This window comes from Aedes aegypti, chromosome 2 (genome assembly GCF_002204515.2).
Source record: "Aedes aegypti strain LVP_AGWG chromosome 2, AaegL5.0 Primary Assembly, whole genome shotgun sequence".
NCBI lineage: Eukaryota > Metazoa > Arthropoda > Insecta > Diptera > Culicidae > Aedes > Aedes aegypti.
The window spans coordinates 257,186,125-257,204,305 of record NC_035108.1 but is presented as its reverse complement, the minus strand read 5'-3'; the positions used below and the strand labels follow the sequence as shown (position 1 = coordinate 257,204,305).

General features: G+C 37.2%; 1 protein-coding gene across 1 annotated transcript in view; it reads right to left on the bottom strand.

Moving 5' to 3' along the window:
* Window positions 1–18,181, bottom strand: part of LOC5565618 (rho GTPase-activating protein conundrum) — a 354,294-nt gene that overhangs the window by 210,722 nt on the left and 125,391 nt on the right. The window contains 1 exon segment of the mRNA XM_021844844.1: window positions 13,017–13,077. The gene's annotated coding sequence lies outside the window, so the exon portion shown is untranslated.

Below are 18,181 nucleotides of genomic sequence, written 5' to 3'. Positions count from 1 at the left end.
TTGAGCCGGCTAGTGAAACATATATCGATTCTCATCTTGATGTTAACATTTCTTTACGAACAAAACTTGATATTGACAATGCTCTTGGTACTTTAACAAATTCTATTGTTGAAGCCAGGAGCATTGCAATTCAAAAATGTGAAGTAAAATTTGAATCCGTGGTTATAGACGATGATCTTAAACTCTTGATCCGTCTTAAAAACGTGAGGAGAAGGCAATTTCAACGCACTCGCGATCCAGCTATGAAAATTACATGGCAGGATTTGCAGAAAGAAATCAAAAAACGTTTTTCACAATTAAGAAACAAAAATTTTGAAAATAAGATCTCTCAATTGGACCCTGGCTCTAAGCCCTTTTGGAAATTATCTAAAATTTTGAAAAAAAAAAAAACTCAAAAGCCATTGAAAGAAGCAAACAAATTATTAACTAATTATTAACTAATTGCGAAAAAGCTCAAAAACTTGCTATGCAGTTTGAAGGCGCGCACAATTTTAAATTAGGACTTACTAGTCCAATTGAAAATCAAGTTACTCAGGACTTTGAAAATATTCTCAATCAAGAGAACGGTTTCGAAAATATCTGGGAGACTGATTTGGAAGAAGTGAGAACTATTATTAAAAAATTCAAACATATGATAGCTCCTGGCGATGATGGAATTTTCTACATCCTCATCAAGTAACTTCCAGAAAGTAGCTTATCATTATGAGTTAATATATTTAACAAATGTTTCAATGTTTCAATTTAACAATGTTTTCAATTTTCCTGACAAATGGAAAAATGCTAAGGTTGTTCCAATTTTTAAACCAGACAAAAATCCTGCAGAAGCTTCTAGCTACCGTCCAATCAGTTTGCTTTTCTCCATCAGTAAACCTTTTGAAAAGGTAATTTTGAACAGAATGATGGCCCACATCAACGAAAATTCAATTTTTGCCAATGAACAGTTCGGATTCCGCCATGGACATTCGACCACTCATCAACTTTTACGTGTAACAAATTTGATCCGTTCCAACAAATATGAAGACTGCTGGTCTTGCTCTTCTAGACATAGAAAAATCATTCGACAGTGTTTGGCATGAAGGCTTGATTGTAAAATTTAAAAACTTTAATTTTCCAACACACATTGTTAGAATAATTCAAAGTTATCTGTCAAATCGTACACTGAAAGACTTCCTGTAAGAGCTGGTGTTTCTCAAGGCAGCATTTTGGGACCAATATTATACAATATTTTCACATCTGACTTACCTGAGTTACCTCAGGGATGTCAAAAATCCTTGTTTGCGGATGACACAGGCCTCTCCGCCAAAGGACGAAGCCTGCGTGTCATCTGTAGTCGATTGCAAACAAGTTTGGATATTTTTTCTTCATACTTCATAAGATTTCTTCTAATGCTTCCAAAACTCAACTAATAATATTCCCACATGAACCAAAAGCTCTTTATTTGAAACCTTAAGTAGACATGTTTTCACGATGAGAGGGATTATTGGATAGCTTTAAACAATTGAGCTCACAACAACAACATATTCTACCATTGTGGATATCAAACTTTATTAAATATAGTTTGTGAATGATCTTAGATAGACGTTAGCATCAAAGTTAGCATCAACACTTGAGATATTACAGGTGTTTCATCCTGCATGGGTATAATTTTCAATGATAAACTGTAACAATGTTACAAGAGAGTATAATAGGTATTAAATTTTTACTTTGAAATGCGTTGGATTTACTTCTTCTCGGGCTGCCATAAAGCTGAGAGTAAAAAAAAACATGTATGTAAGAGACGATATTTGAATTCGAGCACTTTTAGCCGATCGCAACGCCATGGGTGGCGAGAATTTGAATCACCCATTTTTAACCGATCGCGAAGCAGATCACATCGCTCCGATCCTAAAAATAGGCAGTATAGCCAATGGATTAGAGAAAAAAATATGTGCTATTTTTAGATGTATGTTATTTTTAGATTGTATGTGTGTCCTTGGAACCCCGCGAGTTCGGGAAGGCCAAAATTTGAAGGCCATCTTATTTTATCAAATTATCGTTCTTTCTCGATTCGAACGGCATAGTGAACGGACGTAGTCCCGAAGTTAGTGGAAGTCAATAGTTTGAGTATCTAGTGTTAGCCAATCGTTAATCAAAATGTGAGTTGTACCTGTGAATGCCTAGAAACCAGAATTTAATGTTAATTGTAATTTTCCTTAGAAATCGAGAATATCTAGTGGTTGAGATCGTGATTGTAGGCCCAAGTGAGCCAAGTCTTTAGAGCAAACCAAGTGAGTTGTGAATGTAAAAATCTTATTGTGTACCCTTTTGATTATCTCGTCTAAATTTAAGATTTGGAGCTAGTGGTGTGGAGCGAATCGTCGGTTCGGTTGTAATTTTCTTTTTGAAGAACTCGCCTTGAGAGTCTCGCCGGGTACACAAATCTCGCCTCTTCGCATGCAAGTGGAACTTGAAGCTTGCTTGGCGCTTAAGCGAAGGGGTTAATCCAACCGATTCGGGTTCGAATCTAGTCACCCGTTACAAAACCTCCCATCTCTATACATCTGGATACCTTTTCTTCAAGGAGTTAATGAGATCAAGAAGTCATATAGATCATCATTTAAAGTATTGTTACCTTCAAATGTTTTTTTGTTTGAACACAAGCTTCAATATTCGGAATTAAAACAATCTTGCGACTACAGTGCTCATATCTGAGTGTTGATTGTCACCAGTTTTCATACAAAATAGTCATGTTTGCTCGATTATATCTCAGCTACTGGTGCATCGGATCACTGATAAAATATTAACCACAAATTGGAAATAACTTGAAATTCATCGAGTGAATGATTTATAGTTCTTCAGAAAAAGTTCGGTTTTTATGTGCTAACAGGTACATGTTCAACACGAATTAATATCCTCTCAGCTTGCCAAACTACACCGTTGATCGCATCTTCTCATGTCAGCAGCCACCCACGTATCCATGCCAAATTATTCACAGCTCCATTCCAGCCCCACAAAACTTATTATGATGACATGATATAATGCTCTCGACATCAAAATCAACATTCACCTGGAATACGTAACCGACAGCAGCACTCTCCACCGAGCTGCACTGGCTGGTCTACCTTGAGCGTACATTTCCAGGAGAAACCATAAAGTACACAAAATTCATAATGATGCAAAACTTTTGCATACATTCACTCACTCACACCATCGAGCTTTGTCTGAGATATGTATTGCTTTCGGAATTCCCCAGAAACGGAAACATCTGAGCACTGCTGCTGCTGGTCGCTATCGGTGTCGGAATTCAGTCAAGTTATTGCCTCATTTGTGAACTATTTGATGGGATGCTTTTCGGAAGTTTCATCGCACAAAAAACAAAAAAACAACAAACTCTTACTTTCAACGGTGCACGTGCTGCGCGGCCTGAACGAGCAAAGAGTAACGATTTTGCATAATTATTTATTTGATAATATCGTCCGGTTTTGAGCAAAGCGGTCTTTAACTGAACCCGATTCAACCCGAGAAAGACCGGTGCGGTGTGGAGCCAGAGTATAAACTCGCTCTTATGCAGAAGGTATCTTCGGGGTCGGAAAATTGCTTAATTTAAGCACGCTTTAACCTGACTTATGCTCATGGGCGTAGCCAGGATTTTCATTAGACGAGGGCCGACCTTAAGAGCATTTCTCGCTTATTTCTGGTATGAAAATGTACACATTTCTGGTTTGACTTTTGGATGGGTCGTTGTTAGATTTTTTGGTAATATTGGAGACTTTGTTGGAAGAATTCTAGAAATATTCCTGTGAAAATTTCGAGAGGAATTTCTTAAAAAACAAACTGAAAATGCCGAAGTTATTATTTTTGGAGAAATTCCAGGGAAGATCTCAAGCATAAATGACCGAAACCATTCCTTGCCAAGTTCTCTGTGAATTTAATAATAATATTTTTTGACAATTTTCTTGCAAGACGCTTTGAGAATCATTGGCGATTCACGATAAATCCTCCGGCTACGCCCATGCTTATGCTCACACCGAATTCCCCCTGTGTGTAGGCATTCGTATGAGCTGGTACAACACAATGAACATATGCAGTCAAAGTGTGAGCACTCTCACTTTTCTTTTGGAAGTCACTTTCGCCTATACATTCGCGGTTGGCCTCTGGCTCTGGTCAGTCAATGGTCGCGCAGAAGTTGCCAGCAGCATCTAGCTGGACGCGAAACTCGCTAGCCATGTGAGGACCAGTCGGGCAGCCAGTCAGCGCCAGCGGTCGTTTGATGTGAGGTGGAACTTTGGCACTTCAATGACGACTTCCATAACGAGTCTTGTTGTGCAGCAGTTCAGCTGACCGGTTCAACCTGACGACTACGGTTTACACGGTTTGATGAGCGGTCGAGGCAACTATTGCGTACAGTCGGCTGACAGTGTAGAATCGAATTCAAACGGTTTTCCAGAGGGTTTTGGGTGGCTTTGGTGGATGAAGGCGTTTGGTGGCTCGTGTCATCGCTTGCGAAGATGCTGTAAGCGAGTCAGCGTGTCATTCAGTACCTATATGAACCGCGGGCAGCGGAAGTGCAGATGAGTTCGCACCAACATAGGCGACATAGGCAAATGAAGATGATGGAAAGTGCAACCGGAAAACAGTCTAAGGAAAAAAATGTTTTGAATAGCTGTTTTCCTTTTCATTTCTTTTGTGCATTACATTCCTATGGCTAGAAAGACTTCATATGCTCTATGAAAAGTGCTTCAGTTTCATTTTTATGCATGTACAATCGATGCAACACAGCCTCGTAAAAGATCAAGATTAGTTTTAGTGATATTTTTTTTTTGGGATTTATGAGCCCAGGGTATTCTTGCCATATTCTCTACTGCAAGCAAATAATGCACTTGAAAAGTGAACCATATCGTAGAGAATGATGCCTATGGGACAACAGTTTTTTGTATCCTGTCATCAGTTCAACAAAGTCGCCAGCTGTCACTTGCTGATTCAAGATGGTGGAGTAAGGAATCTGGCAGATTGAAATACCATCCATCAAGATACCTTGATTCTGACATTTAATTTTTCCATTCTTCTTCCAGAAGCACCACAAAGCTTCCCCAACGATTTTTCCTCTTACTTGTTTTAAAATTTCTTTAGAACATATTCAAAATCTTCTTCATGAACATCCATAATATCAGTAAGTTTCTTTAGAACTTATGCATGAGGAAATTCACGTATGAACTCCAATTGCAGTTCATTTAAGAATCCCCGGATCGATTATAGCAGATTTGTTAATGAAAATTGTTACTCTGGACTTCTGTAAGAGCTGTTCCATGAACTTATCTGGAACTTGGGACGTTCACAATTTTAATCGTTAGATTCACAAAACTTAAGCTCAGCACCATATGGCTTAATTTTATTGGATTCAAATAAGCGTAGTGGTAAATGCGCAGCTATTCAGGAAGAGCATGCTAAGAGTCGTGGGTTCGAATCTCGTAGTTCGAGAAAAATAAGATAATGCCGATCTTAGCTGCAGTGGCGTAGATAGAGTTTTGGGGGCCCGGTGCGGAGGTAGATTTGGGGGCCCCTCAAATAGAGGTTTGCAAATTTGCCTTTAATTAACGAACTCACACGTACTATCAACACATTTTTTTTTCGAAAATCTTTAACATTTTGAATAAAATTTTGATTAACACTATTGTGCCAGTAAAAATTACACATACGTAGCGTAGCTTGGATATACGCCAGGAAGTAGTTTTTGATGCTACGTCTTGCGGAATCAATAAAACATTTATGAAGCAATTGTTTTAGAAGTTTGTGTATGTTTCTGTTTAAAATGATATTTAAAGGTATTCTTGGATAACTTTTTGGTTGTTGTATGGTTTTTTATACTATGTCTACAGTTCTTCCTAGTTGAACTTTTTAGGGACTCGTGGAAAAATCTTGAAAAAAATATAGAAAAAATCTCTGAAAAAAATCCAGATATTCTAGTGTTGCGTAAATCACTAAAAAATTCTTTGTTTTTGCTTTTGATGCAAATCGAGAGGACAATCAAGATAAAATGTTTGATTTTCCTAAATATTGATGTTATTTTTAGTGATTCCCAGCGAAACTCATAGAGGTATGCTTAGTGAAAGTTTTGAAATAAAGCATGAACAAAACATGCAGAGATTCTCCTAAAAATATTCTCCTAGAACTCTGTCGAAAATCATTAAATTCTTGTTTTTATACTTTTTTTTGCAAAAACTTCTTGTAAAAAAATCTAATAAGAAATGTTGGAAAACTATTGAGAAGAATTATTGAAAAAAATGGCAGAGTAGCTAAGGAGTTTTCGGGGAAATTACTGCTTTTTTCACTTGAAGAACTCTTTGTAGTAATCGATGAATCCAAGAAGGGCTCATTGGAAAAAAATAAAGGACAAATTTAGAAGGATTTACAATAGTCTGAAGAAAAAAATATCCCCAGATAAATCTCAAAGGGCATATTTGAAATAAGTAAAATAATTCGTGAAAGAATCCCTGAAGTTATTGGTAAAAAAACATTTGAAAAAAAACGGGATTTTCTGACCAAAAGTACGCCAAGAAATTCCTTCAGTGGTTTTCAGTGGAAAATACTCAGAGGTCTCCTTAGTGGAATTCTTAATTGAAGCCTTGATAAATTCCTAGAATGATTCCTGTAGAGGATTTTTAGAAGAATCCTTGAAAAAGAAACAGGTAGAAATTTTCGAAATGTCTGTGGTAATTTCTCTAAAAACCCATTAATGAATTGACATTTTTATGAACGATTAGATTGTTCAGAACATTATGTAGAGTTTATACATGAAAGCATTAGAAAAAGTTCCCTGGATTTATTGCTTATTTTGATTCTAAACAAATCCAGTTGGAATTTTTGCAAAAACAAATCCTGAAACAATTCCTAGCCTAATTTTTAGGAGTATTTTCTAGTTTTTTCAACGTAAAGGTGGAGGAATCTTTGGTTACTCTTGACAAAAAAGTAGGGGAAATCCTTGCCATGATTTCGTAGAAATTACCAGAAGTTTTTTTTTTCAGTGCGCATCGTACCTTCATGCTGTGCGTACACGAATTCTCTCTGCTCTTGTGAGTTTTCTTAAAAACTACATAAAGCAATAAAACAGTACTTTTCAGTGCTAAAATAAAAACGGTACCTTTCAGTGCGAAAGCTAGCGGTGGTAATCCTTCTTGGACACCGTCTTGGGAAAAAAAACTCTCGAAGGTCACGTCTTCTTTCGTATATTCACTAAACATGGTATCAACAACAAACAAAAGGAAGGGTAAATCTCTGAATTCACAACTTCCTTCCAAAAAAGTGTCACTAAACGTGGAAAGCATGGAAGAAATGACACTTACCCGGAATGCGAACTTTTTTCCAAGGGTGAAATGAATAATTGTATCGAAATGAGCAATCAGTTCAATGCTCTAGACAAATTTTCCGAACACCAAATCGAAGCAGGCTCTAGCCCAGGCTCTTTGATTCAAGTGAGGAAGCAAAGAGTGCCGCCTATCGTGGTCAGTTATTCCAAATTTGGGGGATTTAGGCAGGAGATCTTGAACTCAATTAGGGGAATCAAGGTTTCCTTCCGAATCGCAAAGAAAGGAGACTGTCGCGTTTTGCCGGAAACTCTTAAAGATCGCGAACTTCTTCTCAGACATCTTGAAGAGAAGAAGCACATTTTTTTTACTTATGACGACAAAACTGAACGTTTGTTCAAAGTCGTCTTGAAAGGTCTCTCAAGTGACTATAAGCCACCTGAAGAGATCAAAAATGGAATAAATGATATGCTTGGATTTTATCCAGTCCAAGTAATCATTATGAAAAAGAGAACCCAATCTGGCATTGTTCGGAAAGGGCTTTCTCAAGAATATTATTTAGTTCACTTTATCAAAAAAGAACTAAATAATATTAAAGCTTTAGAAAAAGCAAAACTTTTGTTCGATGTCCGTGTGACATGGGAATATTTTCAGAAACTTGGAGGAAATTACCAGAAACCCACTCAGTGCCGTCGGTACCAAAAGTGGGGTCATGGTACAAAAATTTGTCGCATGGATGCTAAATGCATGATTTGTGGAGGTTCTTCTCACGCCAAGGACGTCTGTCCAGTAAAGGAAGATACCACCAAGTTCATATGCTCTAATTGCGGGGCTAATCATAAGTCAATTTTTTGGGATTGGCCTTCACGCAAGAGAGTCATTGAAGCTCGTGCCAGGCAGATAAAAGATAATATTCGTTACGATAACGGTCGTTTCCGGAATTTGTTCGGTAGAGTATCATACAATGCTCATTTGTCAGTTAACGATCGCTTGATCATGAATCATACCCATCAGGAAGATCATAATCATGCTCATTGTTCCAATTTTAAAACCAGACAAAAATCCTGCAGAAGCTTCTAGCTATCGTCCAATCAGTTTGCTTTCCTCCATCAGTAAACTCTTTGAAAAGGTTATTTTGAACAGAATGATGGCCCACATCATCGAGAATTCAATTTTTGCCAATGAGCAGTTCGGATTCCGCCATGGACATTCGACCACTCAACAACTTTTACGTGTAACAAATTTGATCCGTTCCAACAAATCTGAAGACTATTCTGCTGTTCTTGCTTTTCTAGACATAAAAAAAGCATTCGACAGTGTTTGGCATGAAGGCTTGATTGTTAAATTAAAAAAACTTTAATTTTCCAACATACATTGTTAGAATAATTCAAAGTTATCTGTCAAATCGTTCACTTCAGATAAATTATCAGAACTCCAGATCTGAAAGACTTCCTGTAAGAGCTGGTGTTCCTCAAGGCAGCATTTCGGGACCAATATTATACAATATTTTCACATCTCATTTACCTGAGTTACCTCAGGGATGTCAAAAATCCTTGTTTGCGGATGGCACAGGCCAAACGACGAAGCCTGCGTGTCATCTGTAGTCGATTTCAAAAAAGCTTAGATATTTATTCTTCATACTTGCAGAAATGGAAGATTTCTCCTAATGCTTCCAAAACGCAACTAATAATATTCCCACATAAACCCAAAGCTCTTTATTTGAAACCTTTAAGTAGACATGTTGTCACGATGAGAGGGGTTCCAATAAATTGGTCAGATGAAGTTAAGTATTTAGGGCTTATGCTAGATAAGAATTTAACTTTCAAAAATCAGATTGAGGTCATTCAAGCCAAATGTAATAAAAATGTAAAATGTCTCTTTCCCCTTATTAAAAGAAAATCAAAACTTTGTCTTAAGAACAAGCTTTTGATATTCAAACAAATTTTCAGGCCAGCCATGTTGTATGCTGTACCAATATGGACTAGTTGTTGTAATACCAGGAAGAAAGCTCTGAAGAGAATTCAAAATAAAATTTTGAAAATGATTCTGAATTTTCATCCCTGGTATAGTACCAATGCGTTACATAGAATATCCAATGTTGAAACATTGGAACAAATTACAAATAAAATAATTGATAATTTCAGGCAAAAATCGTTACAATCTTCTATTGCCACGATTAATGCGTTATATGTTTAGGTTAAGTTAGGTTAAGTATATTCAAAGCGTTTTTTTCTCTTATAGGCAGGTGAAATCAACTCACCTGTAAAAAATCTGAACTGCTACGGCAAATGAACTGTAATATGTTGTTAACAAAATGTTAAAAAAATCTTAAATTTGTTTTGCCAAATTAGGATGATAGTGTTGTCTAATAACACACAACACCTAGGTATGAGAAATGAATGTAATGTTTGAAATGATACTAATAAAAAAATTAAAAAAACCAAGAGATATTATTTAAGGAAACGTCCTGATGTATAAAGGTATTTAAGTATTTAAGGGCACCAGATAATAAATTTGGATGATTTTTGGTAAGTATATTTGGATGATTTAATAATTAATACCTGAAGCAATTCCGATTTTGCAATCAATTTCATGGAGGACAACGATTTAAATTCTAAGCAGTAATTAGACTCAACATCTTCAAAATAGGTAGCTTTAATAAGTATCTATATCAGGGCCGCGTTTAGCTATAAGAAGGTTCAGTTTTCTCATGCAAATACAAATACAAATATCTGCGAAGGTTCCTAAAATGTGGAGAATAAAGCCACGGTCCCCCGGGACCCTTAGCCCACTATAAACCTAGCCCTAAAGTATTAAAAATATGGGATAATTAGGGACCCTTGTACATCTAATTCAAGTCACCTCCAACACTTATGACTGCCATGCTAGTTTTTTATGGCAACTTACAAATTGTCAGTTTCCTACAAGGTATGTCAAACTTTTATTGTTTTTTTAGAAATTCGCACTAACACTTTATGCTAGGGGCCCGGTGCAGACCACCACCCCCCGCTACGCTACTGCTTAGGTGTTTCTTCGTTCTTTTTGAGACCAATCTAATGGTACGTTTGCAATAAAGTAAATTGAAATAAATTGAATAATTATCTCTTTATGCATTACTAAATTGGGTGTCTAATTTCTTGGTTTTACCTGAATTTCACAGGAAAGCTTTAACTTAATGTACGTCATTAATGCTCTCATGCTTCCAAAAATACATCTAATTTACGTTCTAATCCAGACACAGTCGAAAACCCATTTTTGAATCGTATTTCGTTCTTATAGATTTATCTGAAAGATATGGCACTCTAGAATAGAACCCTGGAATTTTTTGTGAGTATGGCTGACATTCTGGGAACAAGAGCACAAGGGAACCTGGAACCTGTTTCGGAAGGAACTGCCACATATTATATTCAGAAGATACTCTATGCCTGGGAAGTCGAGAAAATTTCCAACCTGGAAAGATTCTCGATCGGTGGGATTTGAATCCATGCCTCTCAGTTTGGTTCTCATGAAAAGCTGTACGATTACGGCCAATTACGGATTACAACAAAATTTTAGCGCAATTGTATAAAAATTTGTTACAAATAACAAATTTTAATTCATTTACGTTAGAAACGCTTCAAGTTGATGGAGGAAATTATAACATAATTAAAACAAAATCAGTTATAATAACGAAGACTGATAAAAATTTGATTCAATCTCAAACACAATTTGTTATAAAAATAAGAGAGCAATTTCTTATAACACATTTTGTTTTAATTATGTTATGGAAAATGACAAAATGACCCAACCAGAAGCATATAACAAGATTGTAACACATTCCTATCAGCAGCAGTTAAAAATAACAGAAGTTGATAAAATGTTGTTATCAAGATGGCTTTGTTCTTAATCTGTTATATTTTTAGTAACACATCTATAACAAAAATTGTTATATTTTTGGCATCGCACCTGAGTTCGTTGTTAACGCTCGAGTGTTTTTTAATTGCTCCGTCTTGGAATTCTGTTTTCTACGATCTGTAGGCCGACACCCAAAGAAGTTCTTGGATGGCCTTATCAGTCGTTGAACTCATATTTAGACAAAACATATCTGATTGAGCCAATGTATTTGCTCCGGGAGATTACTGTTTGCTACTAGTAACGCTTGTAGATCCAAAGTTCTGTGCTAAAAATAAATTCATAAAACTCATTATTTACGCTTGTAGATTTGATAATCTGAACTTCATGTCATTCTTGAATGAACTTCAAGTCATTCTTGAATAACCACTGTTTAACCACGTTATACTGAAAATTTGTTAATTGAATGAGACTGTATGGACATCAATTCTGTTCATGATCCTCCGGAAGGGCACTGGTTACGCTTGTGCATATGGTTCCTTTATATAGTGGCCACGTTGTAGCCGATTTTGGAAATTATCTGTGACTTGAATTTGCCAACCTCCAGGGGCACAAAAGTACAGGACCATTTTCAGTCGACCTGACCCACTAACCCATCTGAATAACTCCGGCCACAGGAGCATTCCCAAGATCCTTTTGCCCCTTTTAGAAACTAGATATGTGTGCCAGTATACTGACAAAAAAAAATTAAATCTGTTAAGTAGGTCCTCGCTGAGAGATGATAGTTTTAGTGATGATAGTTTTAGTTTTTTTTGACGTAGAACTACGTGTTTCTTCTCTATACAGGAGTGAAATTGGAATTTCAAAACCAAGAGCGTTACGTTGGCATGAAATATTTTAAACGTTTATAACTTTTTGCTGGCTTAACGAAATTCCTTGATCAGCACCTCAATCGAAAGACAAGACATCAAAGTTTCATGTCCTTAACTTACTGAATCCCACACACTTGTCTAAATAGTTTAATAACTGTTTCAAAAGAAAACGTTGATTTCAAGCAAATCTATAAATAGCTTGACACAACTTGATTTGGTTCACATAATTTATCCCACATAATCTCATGAAATTTGAGAATTTACTGCAGCGCCGTCGGACCGTAATAACATCATACTGTTCACTAAACTGTTTCTTGACCAGTTGTAATAAGCATCTATTGATCTGACATTTTTCTACATGTTAGTTTCAATAAAGAAAACCATTGGAAAAATCATATAAAGCAGAACATTCATATTAACGCTTGTATTGGGTTTCGAATTCCGATTGCTATAACTTTTGATGTGCGTAAAAGTTATGGAAATCAGAAATATTTAAAAATTGCTCGAAAGCCTAACATTCGTGTTTTTTCATTTGTTGTAAACTATTGAAATAATGTTTTATTGTCCATCCGAACGCGTCCATGAATTTTCAAAGATATGCAAATCCCTAACCAAGTTATCAACTTCATATACCTTATGTCCCAGATTGGTCGATCAGAAGAAGGCGAAGAATACGAAAGGGAGGAACATCGTCTGCTATTAAAATTGTGTGAAACATACTACTTTCGACTGATTCGGTTCATTTTATTTAAAATTTCGAGCTAGTAAGAGCTCCTCGTGATAATCGCAGCATCGGCACAGTCAAGATACAATCCCGTTAGATACCACTACAAGAAGCCTCATGATCGGCTGATCCGAAAAGCTGCCAATCTTCGGGTTTGTGGAATCGATGATCCCCTCAGATATGAACTGATGGAGGTTTGTAATTGGACAATTTGCCATTTTGATTGCTTGTTTGAATCTTATGAATTTAAAGTCTGAATGCTTCTAAGAACTATATAGCTTTAGTTATTTGAATTTGTGCCTTGCTTACTGTTCTTTGTGGGATGTAGATCATGTTGAATCATCGGTCGTTTTCCATATTGATGCATACCCTGTAAAGAAAGATAGATTGATTTTTGATTAATTTTATAATGTTTTTTTTTTTTTGGTTAATTTTATAATGAGCCATACATTTGTTGAGTTATTGGTTTATTGTTATTTTCAGTTCAGTAAATTATGTATACACTGAAACCAGATGGATTTTATGTATTTATCCCTCTATATGCAGCATCATTTTTTTAATTGATTGATGATTGATTTACGATTACGATTTTTTTTTTCCTAAAACATTTCTGTTTTCAGAATCTGTGACGATTTTGAACATCGATCATCTGATATGAACATATTCCTATGTTTCTTCAAACATTAACATCCCTCCATATAAAATTTCTTTGACCACCATTTCGCTTTTAGTCGGTTTGTCAACGAAAAATGTTTTCTATAAAATCATACAAATTTTAAAATTACAAATATAAGTTTTTCGGAGATTCTAAGATCTTTGTACGGCAGAGTGGTGAAAGAAACACAAATGCTCTTTACTAAAAAATTGTTAATTAGCTTAACGTGAGAAAAAAACTGTAGCCAAAGATATTTTCTAGGGTTGTGGCTACGCGCTGGTACCCCTGAAATTTCAGAATATCTTCGGAATCAATCCGGAATGACCAATGACCAAAATCAACACAGATTTCAAAATTAGAAAAGCTTTTTGAGAACTTGTGAAACAATTGTGGGATAATAATAATAAGAAAAACAAACAAACACAAAAAAGTAGAGAAATTAGAAATTACGAATCTATGATAAACCAAAAGCTCAAATGATCCATTTCTGTCGTTATTTGATCAATAAAGTTGGTACGCTTACAAATTTGCATGGATAAATGGAAAATTGAGGAAATCTACTTAAAAGTATCCACAGTTATTTGCATTCACCCAGTTTACTGCTAGTTTGCGATTTCGGGTCAACCAACATCGAAACACGCTTTGCAATCTAAAATCATCTCAGATTTGCGACCATGACCAATCATCATACCGCTATTTCTTTCATATTAGCTCATCGATTTCCTCCCCTATAATCGATTCAAATAGCTGCACTATGCAGCATTAATCCCCCGGAAATCAATCCCAATAACATACCGTCATCGGCGTTAAAATATTCTCACCATCTAAATGTCGATGCTCACTGAAGTGCCCAAGTCAAAACATATGATCCCGCCACCACCGCTGAATTGACGAACCAATCGTCGAAAACGAAAGACTTGAACAGCCTCTCAAGATGGTAACCTCGGTTCTCGTGAATCAACATCACATCTTCTCACGTTCTCATGCGGCAGACTTCGGCGGGCATGACGAAGATGACGGGTGAATCAACCTAAAACGTGGCCTCTATGGGATATGTAGGTATCTATAATTTGTGTGCAGACAGCTTCCGTTTAGCAAGCAGCCGCTGCCCCGCTGGGAATTTTGCCAAATCTTCGAATAGAACGACGTGAAATTGCTACAACAAGATCGCTGACTAGCGACTCGCATTGCACACTGGTTCAGAACTCGAAAAACTTGCTTGTTTTTAGTTTTCGATATCTAAACGTATTAGGCGTCGGTTCTTCTGCTAGAAGCTTTTATTAACATTATGTTATCAACATATTACATTTCATATGACGTAGCAGTTCATGTTTTTTTTTTAAAGATAAATTTATTTCACTTGCTTATAAGAAAAAAAAAAACGCTTTCAAATTAACTTTACCTGAATATATAACGCATTAATCGTAGATATAGAAGATTGCACCTATTTTTGTCTAAAACTATTATCAATTTCATTCGAAATTTGCTTAATGTTTCGATATTGGATATTCTGTAACATTTGGATAATCTCCTCTGCAGAGCTTTCTTTCTGGTATTACAACAGCTAGTCCATATTGGCACAACATAAAACATGGCTGGCCTGAAAATTTGTTTGAAGGTCAAAAGATTGTTCTTAAGGCAAAGTTTTGATTTATAAATTAAATGTCTTTATCCACTTATTTGATAGTGGATAAAGACATTTTATATTTATATTATATAAAAAACTCTTGTTTTTCGGATTCTGAACCAGTGAACAATGACACAGTTCTCCAAAAAAAAAAACGAATCGGAAACCGCTTAGTGCTTTCCCTGTTTTGACCCAGATCGGTCCGCGTCCAACGACTTTCCGCTTGATAAGATATAGATAACATAAGTTTATGCTCCAGCTTAGTTGGCGAGTTGTAAAGGTTTGTTTTACCTCTCGGATTTCGACAGCGTTTATCATAGCGGGAAGCGGCGAAGAGAGAAAAAAAATACCTCCACAGCTCAAACACCGATGTTTTGATAATTGTTAATTAGTGTAAAACATGGTTCGGCTCTAGATAGCCTAGTTTTTTGGGTTTTGCTTTCAGGACAGCGCAAACACGCAAAGCCTCTGTGATCCGAGGGTAACTGTTTTTGGAGCTCCGGAAAATCCGTCAATCCAACAGTCAGTGGACACGGTAAGTGCGGTGGTTGGAAGGCGTCATCAAAATCGCTGTAGATAATTTGTTTAGTCAAGGTTGAGTGAATTGAGCAACTTTTCGGATCAGCTCGGCGGCGATTAAGTGCACTGTTATGGATGGAAGCACTTTCTTGGGCAGTTGTAACGAACTAGTTATCCAAGTATCATGTGGTCTAGAGATTGCTCGAAATACTATCATTTATGTTGGATATACACAGATTTTTTTTTGATGACTGAAATTTTGAGACTATCTTAAGGAGTAGTCTCTAAACTGCAGCCTTCGGCAAGGTTTCTTGCGATTCGCGAACTGTTTTCGGATCAGGAAAAGGTGTGACGTGGATGTTGCTATTTCATTTATTCTTGAAGTTTGAGATAGCATATACACCCGATTCTGTTTTTGCACGGGGGATGCGTACCGTGTAAAAAAAATACCGTGCAAAAAAAATCCGTGTTATTTCGAGAAACCGTGCAAAAAAAATCCGTGTTATTTCGAGAAACCGTGCAAAAAAAATCCGTGCTATTTCGAGAAACCGTGCAAAAAAAATCCGTGTTATTTCGAGAAACCGTGCAAAAAAAGTTCCATAGGGATTATTGGAGTTCCGAAGAGATTCTTGGAAAACGATGTCCGGTACCAATTGGGAATCCAAGATGGCGACTTCCGGTTTGGGAAAACCACTTGGAACCCATGCAATATGGGTATTTTTGAAACGGGACCGACGAGTAGATGTCCGGTGCCAATTGGGAATCTAAGATGGCGACTTCCGGTTTGGGAAAATCACTTAGAACCCATGCAATATGGGTACTTTTGGAACGGGGCCGACGCATACATGCCGGAAATCGATGTCCGGTGCCAATTGGGAATCCAAGATGGCGACTTCCGGTTTGGGAAAATCACTTGGAACCCATGCAATATGGGTATTTTAGGAACGGGACCGACGAGTAGATGCCGGAAATCGATGTCCGGTGCCAATTGGGAATCCAAGATGGCGACTTCCGGTTTGGGAAAATCACTTGGAACCCATGCAATATGAGTATTTTTGGAACGGGGCTGACAAGTAGATGCCGGAAATCGATGGAATCCCAAGAATTACTTTGAATAACAAAGAACCGTGTTATTTCAAGAAACCGTGCAAAAAAAATCCGTGTTATTTCGAGAAACCGTGCAAAAAAAATCCGTGTTATTTCGAGAAACCGTGCAAAAAAAATCCGTGTTATTTCGAGAAACCGTGCAAAAAAAGCCGTGCAAAAAAAATCCGTGCAAAAAAAATCCGTGCAAAAACAGAATCGGGTGTAATTGGAAATATGCGAAGATTTTCTACGTTATTTCATATTTTGTTGTTGCATAGTGATCAGTATCGGTCAAGTATTTCAGTTCAGAGAAAGCTTTATCGTGGTTATCTTGTGTGATCGACAGCAAATGACTTTCGTTCCGGGTTTTCTTCGTTGATAGTCCTCAAAGTACCCATTTTTTATCGCACTTCTAGCAAAGCTAGAAACTTACACGTAACCTGGCTATCTGGAGTGCTAATGAGTTTAGACTCCGCGGTTCTTACTGAACGGTCTATCATGTACGCACATCCTGAGTATGGTAACAAACAAAGAAAAAATAGGGGAAAATAATTATGTATTATGAAAATTTATTGGCTTTTATCGGTGAATGCAATACTGTACTCAGAGTACGCCGAACAATATAGTTAACAGGTCGAGGCGACAAATTTTTGCCTGTCTAGTGTTAGTAGTGACCAACACTACAACATCTAGCCGTTCAAGACCAGGACGTTAGGCAACGATTTGTCGTTTCGATTGTGTTGTTCACACATATGGCCCTCTGTTAAAAACAAATTTTCAACTTCTATTCATTTCTCTCGTCGCTCGCTTGCGATTCTATCCATCTTGTCATTTCATTACTTTCGTTACTCCCTTTCACTCTGAGTACAGTATTGCATTCACCGATAAAAGCCAATAAATTTTCATAATATTAAAGTCATGCGGTGATTAAAAACCTTATAAATGTAAAATAATTATGTACCCACCACCTTTATTTGGCTTGAGCTACAAGTCCGATATCTTCCCAGAACTACCTCATGGTAATACTTAAGGGGGTTGAGGGCATATTGATGTCACTACGCCTTTTCGTCGCATCTTTCTGATCCGCTCTTACTGCGATTTGCCGGGTACACACCTGGGTCATTGTGAGACTTTTTATGGTAAATGCTCCTGTGCTTCTTGATTCACTGGACTCCATTGTTCTGGTCGTCATGCTTTTCGGCCAGACCGGTTAAATGCAGAGATCGGTCTTGCAATTCCGGTTGAGGAATCACTTCACTCAATCACCCCGACGACCCGAAGCCGGCGATTTGTCGTGATCGATACTACAACGCGTAGTTCCCGACGGTGAAGTTATCCTAGTTCGATGGAGAGTTCCCCAACGGAGGAATATCTTCCGAAACCGATAACGTTACGCGTAGTCCTTACTCCAGTGTTGACCGGTAGAGTGCCGATGTCAGTCCAGCGACTCCTGTTGGAGGATGACCTCAGGTTCACTGGCGGTGGATCTATCCTATTCCGACGAAGATTTACCCGGCGGCGGAAGTTCTTCCGTACCGAAGCTATCCGGGAAGATGCCGAGGTCGGTCCTGCGACCATTTGCCGGCT